This window comes from Cricetulus griseus, assembly GCF_003668045.3.
Source record: "Cricetulus griseus strain 17A/GY chromosome 1 unlocalized genomic scaffold, alternate assembly CriGri-PICRH-1.0 chr1_0, whole genome shotgun sequence".
Taxonomy (NCBI): Eukaryota; Metazoa; Chordata; class Mammalia; order Rodentia; family Cricetidae; genus Cricetulus; species Cricetulus griseus.
The window spans coordinates 86,440,599-86,456,330 of NW_023276806.1; the positions used below are offsets into that span (position 1 = coordinate 86,440,599).

The 15,732-nt window shown below is 40.8% G+C and overlaps 1 long non-coding RNA gene across 5 annotated transcripts in view; it reads left to right on the forward strand.

The window, feature by feature from the left end:
• The first annotated feature begins 3,461 nt into the window (after positions 1-3,461).
• Positions 3,462-15,732, forward strand: part of LOC103159251 — a 42,583-nt gene continuing 30,312 nt past the window's right edge. For 4 of the 5 annotated variants that reach the window (XR_003480379.2, XR_004772033.1, XR_003480378.2 and 1 more), the window contains exon 1: positions 3,463-3,507. This is a non-coding gene — a long non-coding RNA (uncharacterized LOC103159251). Of the gene's footprint in view, positions 3,508-15,732 lie in introns of all 5 variants that reach the window. The other variant, XR_004772032.1, reaches the window with a different exon arrangement.

Consider the following 15,732-nt stretch of genomic DNA (forward strand, 5'->3'; position numbering starts at 1 on the left):
CCAGGTTCTGCAGTCATTTGAGCAAAATTGTAGAGACATCCAGCACACTCCATTTAAAAAAAAAAAAACACCAAAACCCAAAAACAAACAAACAAACAACAACAACCACAACAAAAAAGTAAAAAACAAAATCCCAGAAAACAGCACACTTCTGTTAGTCTTGTGGTACTTGGCACCATTTTTTTTTTAAGTTAGCTTCTCAATCATCATCTGGGAGGAAACAATTCTGAGCAACATCATTAAAAACAGCTCTGATAAAGCATGGTCACTACTATGTATCATAAAGCAGGTCCACATATGAGTGAGTACATACCATGTTTGTCTTTTTGTGATTGGGTTACCTCGCTCAGAATGGTTTCTTCGAGTTCCATGCATTTTCCTGCAAATTTCAAGATTCAATTTTTTTTCCTGCTGAGTAGTACTCCATTGTGTAAATGTACCACAATTTCTCTATCCATTCTTCGGTTGAGTGGCATCTAGGCTGCTTCCAGTTTCTGGCTATTACAAATAATGCTGCTATGAACATGGGTGAACATATGTCCTTGTTATATGAATGTGCTTCTTTTGGGTATATGCCTAGGTGTGGAATTGCTGGATCTTGTGGTAGACTCATTCCCATTTTCTTGAGGAGTCGCCACACTGATTTCCACAGTGGCTGAACAAGTTGGCACTCCCACCAGCAGTGGAGGAGTGTTCCTCTTTCTCCATATCCTCTCCAGCATAAACTGTCATTGGTATTTTTGATTTTAGCCATTCTGACAGTAAGATGGTATCTCAGAGTTGTTTTGTTTTGCATTTCCCTGATGACTAAGGATGTTGAACACTTTCTCATGTGTCTTTCAGCCATTTTAGATTCCTCTATTGAGAATTGTCTATTTAGTTCTGTACCCTATTTTTTAATTGGATTGTTTGGTGTTTTTGAGAATAGCTTCTTGAGTTCTTTGTATATTTTGGAGATCAGCCCTCTGTCAGATGTGGGGTTGGTGAATATCTTTTCCCAGTCTGTGGGCTGTCGTTTTGTCTTGCTGACTATGTCCTTTGCCTTACAGAAGCTTTTCAGTTTCAGGAGGCCCTATTTATTTATTTATTTATTTATTTATTTATTTATTTATTTATTGGTTTTTTGAGACAGGTTTCCTGTGGCTTTGGAGGCTGTCCTGGAACTAGCTCTTGTGGACCAGGCTGGTCTCAAACTCACAGAGATCCTCCTGCCTCTGCCTCCCGAGTGCTGGGATTAAAGGCGTTCGCCACCATGGCCCGGCTTCAGGAGGTCCCATTTATTAATTGCTGATCTCGGTGTCTGTTCTACTGGTGTTATGTTCAGAAAGCAGTCTCCTGGGGGTACGGTTTATTAATTGTTGATCTTAGTGCCTGCACTGTGTGCATTCTGTTCCAGAGGTTGTCTCTTTTTGCCTGCCTTTTTGCTCCTACTGGATTGCTTGCCCAGCTTTGATATGAGGGTATGTACCTAGTTGTATTGTAACCTCTTATGCCACGTTCAGTTGATATCCCTGGAAGGCCTGCTCTTTTCTAAAGAGAAATGGAGGAGTGGATCTGGGAGAGGAGATGGGGAGCAGTAGAGGGAGGGAAACTGTGGTCAGGATGTAATTATGAAAGATGGGGTTTTGTATGAATAAAGAGTGTTTTTAAATGATCTCTTTTTATAATTTATTTTTTAAGTTTCATTTTACTTTCCAACCTCAGTTCTCCCTCCCACTCCTCCTCCCATCTCTCCTCACCTCCCACCCAGACCACCTGTGTCCACTCCTCCTCACAGATAAGGGCCCCCATGAGGAGTCAACAAAGTCTGGCACATTAAGTTGAGGCAGGACCAAGGCCCTCTCCCATGAATTAAGTCTGAATTAATTCATCACACCATAGGGAATGAAATAGGTTTCAACAAGCTAGGTAATGTACCAAGGTTAGGTCCTGGTCCTACTGCCAGGGGTTCCTCAGATAGCCCAAGCTTCACAACTGTCTCCCGTATACGGAGGGCCTAGTTCAGTTCCATGGAGTCCCCACAACTCTCGATCTAGAGTTCATGAGTTTCCACAAGCTTGTCTCTGCTGTCTCTGTAGCTTTTCCCATAATGATCTTGACCTCCCTTGCTCATATATCCCCTCCTCTCTCTCTTCGACTGAAGTCCATGAGCTCAGCCTGGTGCTTAGTTGTGGATCTCCACATCTGGTTCCTTCAATTACTGGATGAAGGCTCTATGATGATAGTTGGGGCATTCACCAATCTGATTACAGTGGTAGGCCAGTTCAGGCATCCTTTCTACTATTGCTAGGAGTCTTAGCTGGGATTATCTTTGTGTATTCTTGGGAATTACCCTAGCACCAGGTTTCTCCCTAACTCCATAGTGGTTCTCTCTATTATGATACTTTTTTCATTGCTCTTCCACTGCATCCCCCCTCCTTTGACCATCCATGGGTCACGTAGCTCCGTTTAGCACTGTACACTGATTGGGTTCTGAGCCATAATAAGAAATTGTCCCCATTATAATACCCTACAGAACACATGCACATGCTCTAAAATTCCATGCCTCCTTTCTTTTTTGTTTGTTTTTGGGCTTTTTTTGGGGGGGGCTGGTTGAGACAGGGTTTTTCTGTGTAGCATTGTAGCCTGTTCTGACATTTGCTCTGTAGACCAGTCTGGCCTCGAACTCACAGAGGTCCACCTGCCTCTGCCTCCCAAGTGCTGGGATTAAAGGTGTGTGCCACCACTGTCTGGCTTAAAATTCCCTGTTTTATTACTTATCACTCCCTTTTCCTCCCACACTCAATGACAACCATTGGTCTTGGTGTTTTTTGTTTTTTAGTTTTCTATTTTTCAGAATGTCATATAATTAGAAACACAATGTTCCACATTTCCAGATTCACTCCTTCCTTCAACACATACTTAAGGCTTTTGCTGTTTAATATTTTTCATGACTTAGTAGTGTATCTCTTTGTGTTGCTTAGCAACATCCCATTGCATGGATGTGTCACTATTGGTTTATCCAAGTGCCCATTGAAGGGAATCTAGATTCCATCTAAGTTTGGACAACTTTGAAAGAAACTGTTTAAACATTGGTATGCAGGTTCTTGTATGAACATAGTTTCCAAATCATTTGAAGGTCCATAGTTGCTAGATCATGTAATAATCTCAGTTTTGATAGAAATTGCCATACTCACTTCCAATGTGGCTCTGACATTTTGCATTCCCACCAGAGGTGAGTGAGCATTGTCATCACTTGTTATTATCAGTGTTTTGGGTTTAATTCATCTGAGTAGATATATGGTATCTCTCTGTATTAATTTGCAATTCTCTGGTGACTTTAGACATTCAGCATCTTTTTGTAGGGGAAGCTGTAGCCACGCATTCTTAGAGGCTGGCTACAGGTGTGCCTGACCAGGCTTGTGAGGGCGTGGTCAGAGTGACGTAGTGGGACTGGGTTTTTGGTTTCGGTTTCTCTTTACTGCTTGCTGTACAGACCTCTACCACGCCAGCTGGCTAGGTTGCTCTGTAAGTAAGGCTTTTCCCTATTAAATACTCTTATATTTCTACCTGACTCCGTATTGGTAATTTCCCACAATATCTTTTTGTGTGTATTTTACTATTCTTTGGTGTATTTTCTTTGGTGAAGTTTCAGTTTTCATCATTTGCCAATTTTGAGGAATTTTAAGAGTACTTTGTATATTTTGAATACTAGTTTCTTTCAGCCCTGTATTTTGCAATATTGCCTTCTAATCTACAATTTTTTTGTTTGCTCTCTTAATATTATTTTTATAGAGTTTTTAATCTGGCTTTTCAATGGTGTGTGTGTGTGTGTGTGTGTGTGTGTGTGTGTGTGTGTGTGTGTGTGTCTGTGTGTGTGAAACAGGCCAGTGATATTCTCACAAACCTGGGTTTCCAACCATAGTGTCTTGTAGTAGCAACTTTCTAGTTCATTACTTTGTACTTAGAATTCTGTTTATCTGCCTAAGAAAGTGGCTAATTTTAAGGGAGAGGAAGAGAACCAGCATGTGCTGTTCAAAGCCTCTTTACCCTTGATGCTGATGGGCTGGAATTACTTGAGAAAAAGTAGTATAGAACATTATGTTCACCTCAGTGAGTTCTGTTAAGTCTGAAGATTGACCTTCAAATCCTGGTGAGGCAGGAGTTCTCCAGTGTGTTCAAAGTAAGAGTTTTAAACTACTAAGTTGATCTCCTTTGTTCTTAGAAGAGAATTGACCTGCTCTGGGTCCATCTTCTAAATGGCAAGATTTGGTCTGAAAACGAATTCAAGAGATGAATGTGGTGGTTCATACCTACAACACTGGAGGCTGAGGCAGGAAGGTTTCCCAGAGTCTGAGGCCTCGCTGAGCTATTCATAAGATCTTATCTCACAGTTCACATGTATCTTGCTTGCCTACAACCCTCTGCGGCTGCCTCTGCCTCTTTTCTGGCATGCCAAACAGTAGAGCCTATGGTGTCTTTCGTCTTCTGGTCTCTGCCTGTGCTCCTCTGCCCATTCTTTTCTTCTAAGAGTCATGAATTGTCATTATCCACAGTGCTTTCTCTTGCTTCTGTCTTTCTGTCATTTTTACCATTTGACTGGCACGTTCTTCTGATGGTCCTCCACATTGCTTAATTACAAATCTGTCCATCCTCTTGTTAGACATCACTCTTTCTGGGGAGCATTACTTGAGCTCTTCTGTTAGACCGATTCAACAGTGTTCCCATATAATATTATTGAGTATTTTACAAACTCTAATCACAATCACAACACATCTCACATTGTACTTGATTAATAATTTGTTTCTCTCAATTTGCTCTGTGAGATTTTCTATCATATTGTCTAACAGGACATGGCTCAACTCACTGTTCAATGACTATGCATATGAATATTAATCAATCACTTATTTCATTATAGTTTTCTATCTTCTTATGTTTTTTCAACTATTTCTTGGGAATAAAGTTAGTTCATTTGTTTCTTTTTTTCATTTATTCATTCAATTAACTAGTATCAACCATGTATTGGTGCTTTCCTAGAAAACATTATAGTTGTAAAAATAAAATGTAGAATCAGCTATTGTCCTCATGGTGCTTCCAATTTACCTGTGCTAGACCTTTCTTTTAAAAACATTTCTCAGATGATTGTCATGTGGTTCCAGCCAGAATGTTTTCTTCTTGTCTTTCTTTCATTTTCCCTAGATCTATAATTAAGCTAAATCCTCTTTCCCCCAACATTTTACACATTCTTTAAGATTTTATTTATTTATTATGTATACAACATTCTGCTTCCATGTATATCTGCACACCAGAAGAGGGTACCAGATCTCATAATGGATGGTTGTGAGCCACCATGTGGTTGCAGGGAATTGAACTCAGGACCTCTGGAAGAGCAGTCAGTGCTCTTAACCTCTGAACTATTTCTCCAGCCCCATTTTACACTTTTAACTGTTGTACCCTATATATGGTGGGAAACTAAGAAGCTCACGGGCTGACACTTCCAATCTCAAAGAGAAATGATACTATTTTCATTAGATCCTATCATTCAAATCACAAAGAATATTTTGTTAAGAAATGGAATTATTTTATCTTTAAGTGACAAGACTGACAAATCTTTGATATTAATAATTGAAGGGTTGATAGCAAATTCTTCCTTTGATACTACCTCAGTATTTTTATGTTTGATTTCTCCAGCTTGCCCTGTTGAGTGTGTGGGTGTGTATGTATGTAAATGTGTGTGTATGTGTACATGTATGTGAGTGTGTGTACGTGTGTATGTGAATGCATATGTGAGTGTGTGTATGTATGTGAGTACATATGTGAGTGTGTGTGTGAGTGTGTAAGTGTGTGTGTGTGTTTGCCAGAAGTGCAGTTCTGTGTGCAGATGCCTAGATAATGAGATCAGAGAGCAAGAACAATACCGCTTGTCTTGAAGCATAGTGTAGTTTGTGCCTCAGATGCAAGACAGCTGCAAGCCCTCATTTGGCCACAGGGATATCCAGTACCAAAAGCATGTTCAGGCCAGGGAAATTAACTGCCACGCTTTGTTTAGAAGAGGCAGGAAAGATAATAGACGGTGGCTTCAGCATATTTCAAATTCATCATGGGTTTCTTAAACCATCAGCTTTCCTCAGCTTGAAGTTGGTTAGGGATAAGAAGAAAGCATAAAACTCTATCAGCATAGTTGTTGAAATGCTCACAGCAGCTAATGAATGGAGAAAGGGACATGAACAACAAGGACTCCTCACTGAGCATCAGTGGAGTGAAGGCAAGTTAATGTTTTGGAAAGTTTTCAAGTACAAATAAGACAAGTCACTGGGATGAAACTCAAGTCAAAGCTATGTCACCTTTCCTCCTAAGTTAGCTCTGTTGCCGAGACAGGAGGGTCCCTGTCCCATACTCACCCTGATTTTCAGTTTCCAGTTTTCTCCAGTTCTCAGACTCTGGGCCATCATTTCATGGCCCGTCCTAAAGAAGGAGTTTCTTTCCAGCCTGATCCTACTGCCCTTTAGTCCCAAGCTTGTGTTAATTATAAACTGTTTGGCCAATGGCTAAGGCTTCTTATTGGCTAGCTCTATCTTAATTATTATCCAATTTCTGTTAAACTATGTATTGCCATGAGGCTGTGGCTTACCCATAATGTTCCAGCATGTTACTTCTTTGGCAGCCACATGGTGTCTCTCTGGAGGGTCACTCTTCGTTCCCCTTCCCAGAATTCTCCTAGTCTGGTAGCCCCTCCTCTACTTCCTGCCTGGCTACTGGCCAATTAGCATTTATTCATCAACCAAAAAGATAAACATATATTCACAGCATACAAAAGGGCTTTCCCCATCACCATCCTTCCATGTCAAACACCTTCTGCCCTGCCATAAGTCTCCCTATTCTTCCTCAAGCTCATCATGGGCACTTGTAGTCATGTGGCTTTCTCCATAGAGATGTCTGTGTCTCTTATTTTGAATGCTGCCTGTCACTGAGAATGGACTTGATATGCTGTTTATCATGGCATTTATGTTTGTCTAGGTCTCTGGATCCTTTAGAAACACATGGCACCGGCCATGATCTGCCACTTTAAAAAATTGACTAAATTTGGTTTTTGACAATTTCATACATGTATATAATACATTCTTATTACTCTAACCCCCACAATCTCCCTTATCTCCCTCCCACCCCTGCCAGTTCTCTCTCCTCCATACAAAAACATTTGTGCCTTTTTGTCTGTTTTTGGACCTAATGAGTTTACTTAGATAAATTTGTGTAGCTGTGGATTTGGGACTATCCACTGAAGCCTGTGGAGTCATCGGTGAGTACACGACCGAAGGCAATGACTGACTCTTCCACAATCTATGAGAAATGTCAGAGTGCTGTGACCCCTCCCCCATCCATTCCTGATTGTTGACAAGCCCGTTCTAGCACAGGCTCAGTGTGTGCAATCACAGCTGCTGTGAGTTCATGTTTTCAATGCTTGTGTCATGCTCAGAAAATGGCATTTCACAGCCCTTCTCCCTATTTTCTGGCTTTTAAATTCTTCCTGTCCCCTCTTCAACTATATTCCCTGAGCTTCAGAGGAGGTTATATAAATGTCTTGTCATTAAACTGTCACTTAATTCACAGCATCTGGAGCAGTCATGAGTCTCTGCATTCATCACAGTTCACTGCAAAGAGTGACTTCTCCAATTAAGCCCAAGAGTAGCATTTCCCTATGGGCATTAGTATAAATATTTAGAAAGCAGTTTTTGACTCCTTGTCAGTTTAGTTAAACTATGGTAGCATGTTTTTTTCAGGGTCCCAGGAATGGGGTTTTTGCCATATTCACAGTATCAGGAATGGATTCCGTTCTACAGCATGGGCCTCAGATCACAAGAAAGAGCAGTTGGTTTCCCCCTTTACATTCGTGCCAGTATTACACAACTGGACATGGCTTGCTTGATGGGTTGGTATTGTTGTTCACAGAGTTTACAGCTAAGTCAGACCATTGATATATTCTCTCCGCTAGCAACTTGCAAAGCATCTTCTGACAATTTGAAAGCTAGTCAGCAGGGAGGAAGCTTCTAGTTCAGTTTAGCTTGATTTCTCTATACCTTACAATGAAAGTATATGGTGTCTTCAGCAATAGGGTTTTATTTTGTTATGGTAGGCAAGCAAGGACTGCAGGCATCTCTAGTATTTTGAAGATGCCTGGGCCTCATAAGGTGGTAACCCACACCTGGCACTAGGATTTTTGTTTTACAACTCATAGCTTGTAGGAACAGCATTATTCAGTTTTGCAGAGTATCCCTTCAAACTATATTAAAATTATGTTTTAATTGGATTATGATATGATAGGTTTCCATGTCACTTTTCCATACATACTTTGATTTAACTCACCTCCTCATCTTTTCCCTCTCCCACTTCGCTGATTAAATCTCCTCATTCCTTTATGCTTTCATATTACCTACATTCTACTATTCCCACTTCCCTAAGACATCTCCTCACTTCGTGGCCTATTTCTTGTTTCCTGGTTTCTATAGGAATTCCAAATTAAATACTCAGAAATTTGGAGTACCCATATACGTGAGAGTATGCAGTGTCCCTGGCCCCTGGGGCTTGCTTTGTCTCACATAATATAATTTTTCTAGCTATATCCATTTACCTGTAAGTGTCATATTTTCATTTCTCTTTATAGCTAAATAAAATTTCATTATGTATGTGCACTGCATTTTATTATCTGTTCATCAGTTGATAGGCTGGTTTCATTTCCTAGTTAGTGTGAATACAGCAGCAACATGGATTGGCAAGTATCTTTATAGTGGGGTAAAGAGTCCCATGGGCATACACAGAGGAATGGAATGGCTGTTTGTATGGTAGTTCTATTTCTAGCCTTTGAGGAACCTCCATGCCGACTTACTTGGTAGCTGCACCAGTTTGGACTCCAATAGTGAATAAGAGTTCTTCTTTCCCCACAACAACGCCAACATTTATTGCCACTTTCTTTGGTGACAGCCACTATGATTGGTTTGAAGGAGAACCTCAAAATAATTGTAATACATATTTCACTGATGGCTAATGATATGGGTTCTTGTCATATTTTAGAGTCTGTTGTATGTCCCTGTGGCTTCTCCTTTTGGGATATGAGAGTACAGGCTTAAACATGAAACAATCTCCCTAACTTACAGAAGCAGACCTTAAGGTTCAGAAAGATTAAACTATAGACCATCATTTCACAACTGGGAAGAGGGGATGGAATTCTAGGCTTGAGGTCTGCTCTTTTGATGTCACATTCTAATTTTTCCATGCTATATTCTGCCTTAATAAAGATCATGAAATTAACTCAGTGGAACCACTGGTCTTTATGCACCAAAGATAAAATAACCTCTAAGTAACCATTTACATCTAGGTACAGGCTGCTGAATAAGTTCATGGAGAAAAGCCTTGGCTCATGGCTTGGAATTTGCAGCTGCCTCAAATCTCTAACTGCATTTGACTGAGTCAGTCAAGAGGGTATTTTCGGCTTTGTTTTGCTTGAGCTTTGTGTGAGCGCTGATTAAATACAACCAAGCTTCGCTCTTTCCTCTTCATCTTGTCAAATAAGAGGCTTTCCTTTCTTCCCCAAGAGGAACACTGGAATCTCATCAAAGCAAATGGTTTTACTTAACACTCACGACAAACCAAAAAAGAAAAGGCAGGAGATGATCAGGAGTAAATCCAGAGTTTCTCACAACAAAAAGCACAGTCAGTCTGTGCAGATGAGAGGCAAAGCCACCAGCATCGCTGGATTCTATCCACTGAGAAAACACTTTGAAGGAGAGGAGCAGAGATGTCTTGGAGACTTGTAGTAGAATATGGGAGCACTTGAGGACTTCGTTTCACACACAGCACTCTGGAAGAGATGGCAGGGTGCCCTTATTTGCTGCAGGGGAAAAGGTCCCTCACTTCTCTGTGCTCTTTTGCAGGATATTGTAAAACTTGAGAGCACTCTCACAGCATTGTGCTTAGGAGCATATTTGAATTGCCTTTTGTTGGAATCTGGTCTTGGACAATAAGAACACATCTTCTTTTGATGTTGAACATCTAACTTCTCCAGGATGTAGGTTCTAAGGTAGAATATTATGCCTCTTATTTTCCAATATGAGTTTCGTTGTGCTGATACCACATCATGGAAGACACAGTCCATGAAAACACGTTCCGCAAAGGGTTTGCTAATGAAGGAATTTCATTCACCTCAAGCTTTCTTGGCTTAGGCTTAAATCTGGTTTAGATCCCACAAAGAAATACTTACCAAGTCTCAGATACAAAGTTCCCAGGGAAGTTTTGTCCCATCCTAATGAATTATCTTTCTTCTCTTATGCTTATCATTGCTCTAGTCTTGGGTGATATCATATCCTTGTAACCCCAGGCCATCCCATCCTGAATTACAGGAGGGCTACAATGGTCAATGACAGCCTTGCCCTTCCCTTGCTCTTACAGGACCATTGTCTATGAACAGTTTCTAGGTAGTCTTCCTGTGTCTGTGAACAATGTAAGCAACTACCATGGATGTTAACTGTGTCTTGTTCCTATCGTGGCACTTAATTTCACTCATTGTTAGTGTCCCTAAGCAGGTTCCCTAGTGCAGCCCCTATGACAATTGATGTCTTCTGGGAACTACCACTTCTCTTTTGCTGTCCCCACTTTCCACCACCTGTGGGCACTATGTCTCCTGTCACACCTCTGTGTTATTTCAAAGGCTCCATGGTACATAGATATCTAGAGCACAAAGTAAATATGTCTATCTGCCTCCTGAGTTACACCCTGTTTGCAGAGCTATAGAGAGATTCTCTGTGCCTATTGCTTTTTGGTGATTTTATTAAAAACAGTCATTTCAACTATTAATTTATAGCCCCCCCCAAAACTCCTCCCCAGGGGTTGACCTTGGAACAAAAAAATGAGGAACACCACGGGCAGTCTTCTTGGCACTCCCTTTGGCCGGCAACCTTTTCTGAGATTTTGTCATAAGGCCCTTGCCTGAATCATTCCTTCTACTACAAGTTAGAAGCATATCTAACAATATGTCAAATCATTTTCTCTGGTGCTTTATTGGTTTTCTACTGTTGCTATAACAAATCATTGCATATTTGGTGGCCTAAAACAACAGAGATTTATTAACTTTCAATTCCAGATATCACAAATGTCTGATGGTTCAATGTAGGTATCAGAGGATTGGGGACCTTCTGGGGACTGCAGAGAGAACTCATCTTTTCTAGTTCCCAGGAAACCCTTCCTTCTTCAGTTCATGGTCCTCCTTATCATTTATTTATTTGTTTATTTATCTATGTATTCATTTGAAGCACTGAGGACTGAACTCAAGGCCTTGCACATACTAGGCAAGCACACTTCCATCTTGGCTTTTTGAAAGAAGATACCATTACATACCCCAGTCTGGCCTAGAATTCATGATCCTTCTGTCTTAGACTCCTGGATGTTGGCATAACATACATATGCCACCATTTATAGCTTTGACTTTTTAATTAGAAAGGGATTGGAGTGTAATATGATACATGTGACATGAAAGTGCAAAGAAGACAGCTGGAGGAGGATGGGCACAAGGGTGGGGGCAGCAGAGCAGCAGGATAGGAAGGAGGCATGGGGAAGAGGATGAATGAGAATGCCTTAACAAAACCCATTGCTTTCTATGTTAATTTAAAAAAAGGTATTAAGAATAGGACCCAGGGCTTTGTGACTGCTAAACAAGCCTCTTTCTTTTGGGGCATTTTTGAGGTAGACTGGTTCCCAATATTGTATAACTGAGGAGGACCTTGAATTCCTTATCATCCTGTCTCTACCTCTCACATGTTGGAATTACATGCCTTAGCCGCCACACATGCCTGGCTTTCTTAAATTTAAAAGCCAGCTATCACTGTCCAAATCTTTCCCCTGACTCAGAAAAGTCTTTTTTTTTTTTTTTTTTTTCAGACTGACACACTTTCTGACTTGTAAGGATCCTTGTGAGCTCATCTGGGCAATGCAAAACAACTGCTCCTTGCCAACCCCAGCTGATTGCTTCATTGCACCTGCACAGTAGTTCCTCTGTCACGAACTGCAGTGTTCAGCGCTTCCAGAAATTAGGGTTGGTTGTGGACAGTTTGCCTAGTGTTGGATAACAGTCCCGAAGTCCCTGAAACTGATCAGACTCATCAGGCCCCTCCCCGACAGGACAAATGGTAAAAACTGAGACTCCCTTTCAGAGGAAAGGAAGCTGAGCTGCAAAGAAAAGTCTGAGACCAGGCCAGCTGCCTAGAAGAGATTTTGACTAGAGTCAGTGGGAAAGGACACTCTAACCTGTTGAGCTGCCTGCAGCTGTGCAGTGTGCTCCATATTCTTGGTTGTTGTGAGCTGTCAACCTTGCTGGTGTGTCCCTTGGTTATACAGCTCTCTTTGAGTTCTTTTTACTTCTGTAAGTAACCCCTCACCCTTACTCATGTAAGTAGCCCCAATAAAACTTATTGGTTCACCAGGTTAGACTTGTGTAGTGTCTGTACTTTTCTTTGTCATGGGATCCCTTTCTCAGTAAGTAGACACAAGTGTTGCATCTCACCAGTAAAGTTTTGTTGCACAACACCCATCTGCTGGTCACAGGTTCATTTTTGAGAGTATATCTCAATGGTAATGATTCACCAAGGCTAGACATATGCAGTGAACTGGGGAAGGAAAACAGGGAGGGAATAGGGATCTGAAGCATTTCTTCATTCATTTGCTCCTGACTTGTAGCAAGTAATGTCAGGTGCATTATGGCTTCTTAATTCTGGGAGGGGGGTTGCACTTCCAATTTTTATTGTGGCCACACACTGACCTGCTCTTTTCTTCTTGGGAATTTCCATGCTCCAAGACCTCTGACTTCAGCCCCTCATTGAATGCTGGAGGTATTCCTCTGATTTTGGCAGAACTTTTCAAGGCTTCCAGAACAGAAATGATGATCTCATTCAGTTCATATACTAGATGCCAACACTTGAAGTTCTGAGAGCTACTTCATCTGTTTTATAACAGTCTATCTTCTGCTGGTCAACATGTTCAGAAACAAATAATTATGGCTTGAGAATGCCACATTGGTTATTTCAATTGGGTCTACCTCTGTCCTAGTCTAGACATTTCTCACAAGTATGTATGCTACAACCATGACTTTTTTCATTTATGTGATCATCCATAGGTTGTAAGCTACCTAGCCTGATCTAGACCTTCATGGCATCAAGGAGCCAAGATATTAGTAATGGAAAAGGGACAGGTGGTCATGGCTAGGACCATAAGTTAAAGGGATCTTCACCATTTTTACCAAGACCATGTAGATCCAAGGACAGGTTATCAGCTTATCTCAGGCCCAAGATCATTCCTGGATCGGGAAAATTAGTTTCCCTATTTTGTGTAATGTCTGTGGTAATGGCATGCTCTTGTTGTTGCTCCTTTTGTAGATGAAGTGATGCTGAGTGTGTTTATTTAGTTTCTGTATATGTGGATAGATGCATGTGTGTGTTGTTTCACAGGTAGTGTTTGGTAGCGTATGTTCAAGAAAAGCAAGCTCCAACCAAATAAATACCAGCAACTTCTCCCTGATTCAAACATGGGCAGTTTTTTTTTTTTTTCAGAAAGTGCATGATATTCAAAATAAGGATCTCCTGGGAATACAGGAAATCTTACAAAACTTCCCATCTTGGCATAATTTTGATGTAATTTATGTGGAAAATATGAGAAATTTAACTTAATTTAAGATGGAAATGCAACCCATTACAATGTCTATATACCCTAGATGAACAAGGAGTTGCCAATCTCATGAGGTACAAACGTTATCTCCCAAGTTTGCATTTCTCATTCTGCAAATCCCTTGAGAAGGAGACTCTCAAGAGAAAGCAAGAAACAGTGAGAGCAGCATGTGGTCCCTGTGCCCCACAGCTAATTTGAGCATCAGTGATAGCCTAAGCAGCATCCTGCTGCCATCCATAATGAAGAGCATACTTATTCCTAATTTGTAGCATTCCTCCCCTTTCTGATTATACAAGATGGGTTCATTCATTATTAATTCGGTTTGTCAGACAGTACAGCCCTCCAAGTGTCAGGCTTCCCTGTCAGGCAGTGGGTTTGTGTTGGAGCAGAGAAATTTTAGAATGCACAGATCATCAAGCTCTTGTCTGCACCCGATTAAAGTTAGGTAGATCAGCTTTAAAACAGCCTTGAAATAATTCAGCAGGAAGCAGCAGGATATCTTTCTGTATTCTTCCTTATTATTATTCAAAGGGAATTGGACTAAAAAAATACTTTTCTTTCAAACTGCACCTGATTTGAAAGGGAGTTGGAAAAAGAAAACGAACATTCTCTGTATATACAAAGTAACTCACTACCCAAAAGCAGCAGAGGCAGCGTGAGCTGAAAGCGTATTCTGAACATAGCCAGTGTTCAGATACATGTGCCTAGCCTTGTGGAACTTACAATTTAATGTTAACTACATCGTAGTATCACATTGTCTTTGAAAGGATGTTGGACTTGCCAAAGGAAGGTTGGAGATTGGTATAATTCTCAAGAAGGGGCTTTAAAAAGCCTTAGTTCATGAGTCATGTGACTGGGTCCCAGTTTGTATCTGGAGAAAGCAAACAAACAAAACTAATGTGTTACAGGAAAGAGATAAGGATACCAAGCATTTCAAAATAGTAATCACTAAGTAAGTGATAGAGAAACAGGCTGTAGCCTAGAACCATGCCATCCAAGTGAGCACTAAAAATGTTTTCTTCTTTTCTAACCAGTTACCTCACTTCAGAGGGAGTGAGTAAAGAAGTTCTTGGTGCAATAAATAATTATTTTTAAAAAGTACTAGATGAGGACATCTTGAACTAAATAAAATAAACAATTTTCCATCCAGGCCTAAGGTGGTATTCTGTCTCTGTCTCTGTCTCTCTGTCTCTGTCTCTGTCTCTGTCTCTGTCTCTTTCTCTCTCTCTCTCTCTCTCTCTCTCTCTCTCTCTCTCTCTCTGTGTGTGTGTGTGTGTGTGTGTGTGTGTGTCTGTGTGTGTCTGTGTGTGTCTGTCTCTGTGTGTCTGTGCTCCCATAACAGGTGCACATAACAGTTCTCTGTATACTTGTGTGTGTGCAGGCCAAAGGACAAGCTTGCAATCTTGGATGTTCTTTGGGAATGTTGTCAACTATATTTTTTGAGCAGTGTCTCTCACTGGCCTGTATGGAACTCCTCTGAGTAGGCCAGGGTGGGCATCAGCATTAATCATCAAGCCCTAGGGATAATAATGTTAGCTTCAACTCTGTTGTTATGAGTGAGTGTATGGGGTGTGTGTGTGTGTGTGTGTGTGTGTGTGTGTGTGTGTGTGTGTGTGTGTGTGTGTGTGTCTTCTAGGGACAGAATTCAGGTTCTCATTCTTGTGCTTTATGAACTTTATGAACTAAACTATCTCTTGGCCCCAGGTTTTGCTTGTTTTTTTTTTTTAAAGGTCTTTTTTGCTTTTGTTCCTCAATTACATAAGAACTTCTTGGCTGACTGTGAACCCTAAGATGGAGCTACTATACATCCACTCATGAATTAGTAAAGTCGCTCATGAGTTTGAGTTTGGACTATTCTAATCCTGAAGATTGTTTGGGCAAAGTAGAGCAACAGTGGTATGGGGCAAGAAGTTTTATTTGTATAGGTTCATGAGTCAAAACAGTAAAGTGGAAAAAGTAACTCCACACAGTACCTGAAGCTGCAACAGAGACACAAAGGATAGATTACAACCACTGGGGATAATGCAGGAACTTTCATTTGCCTACAGG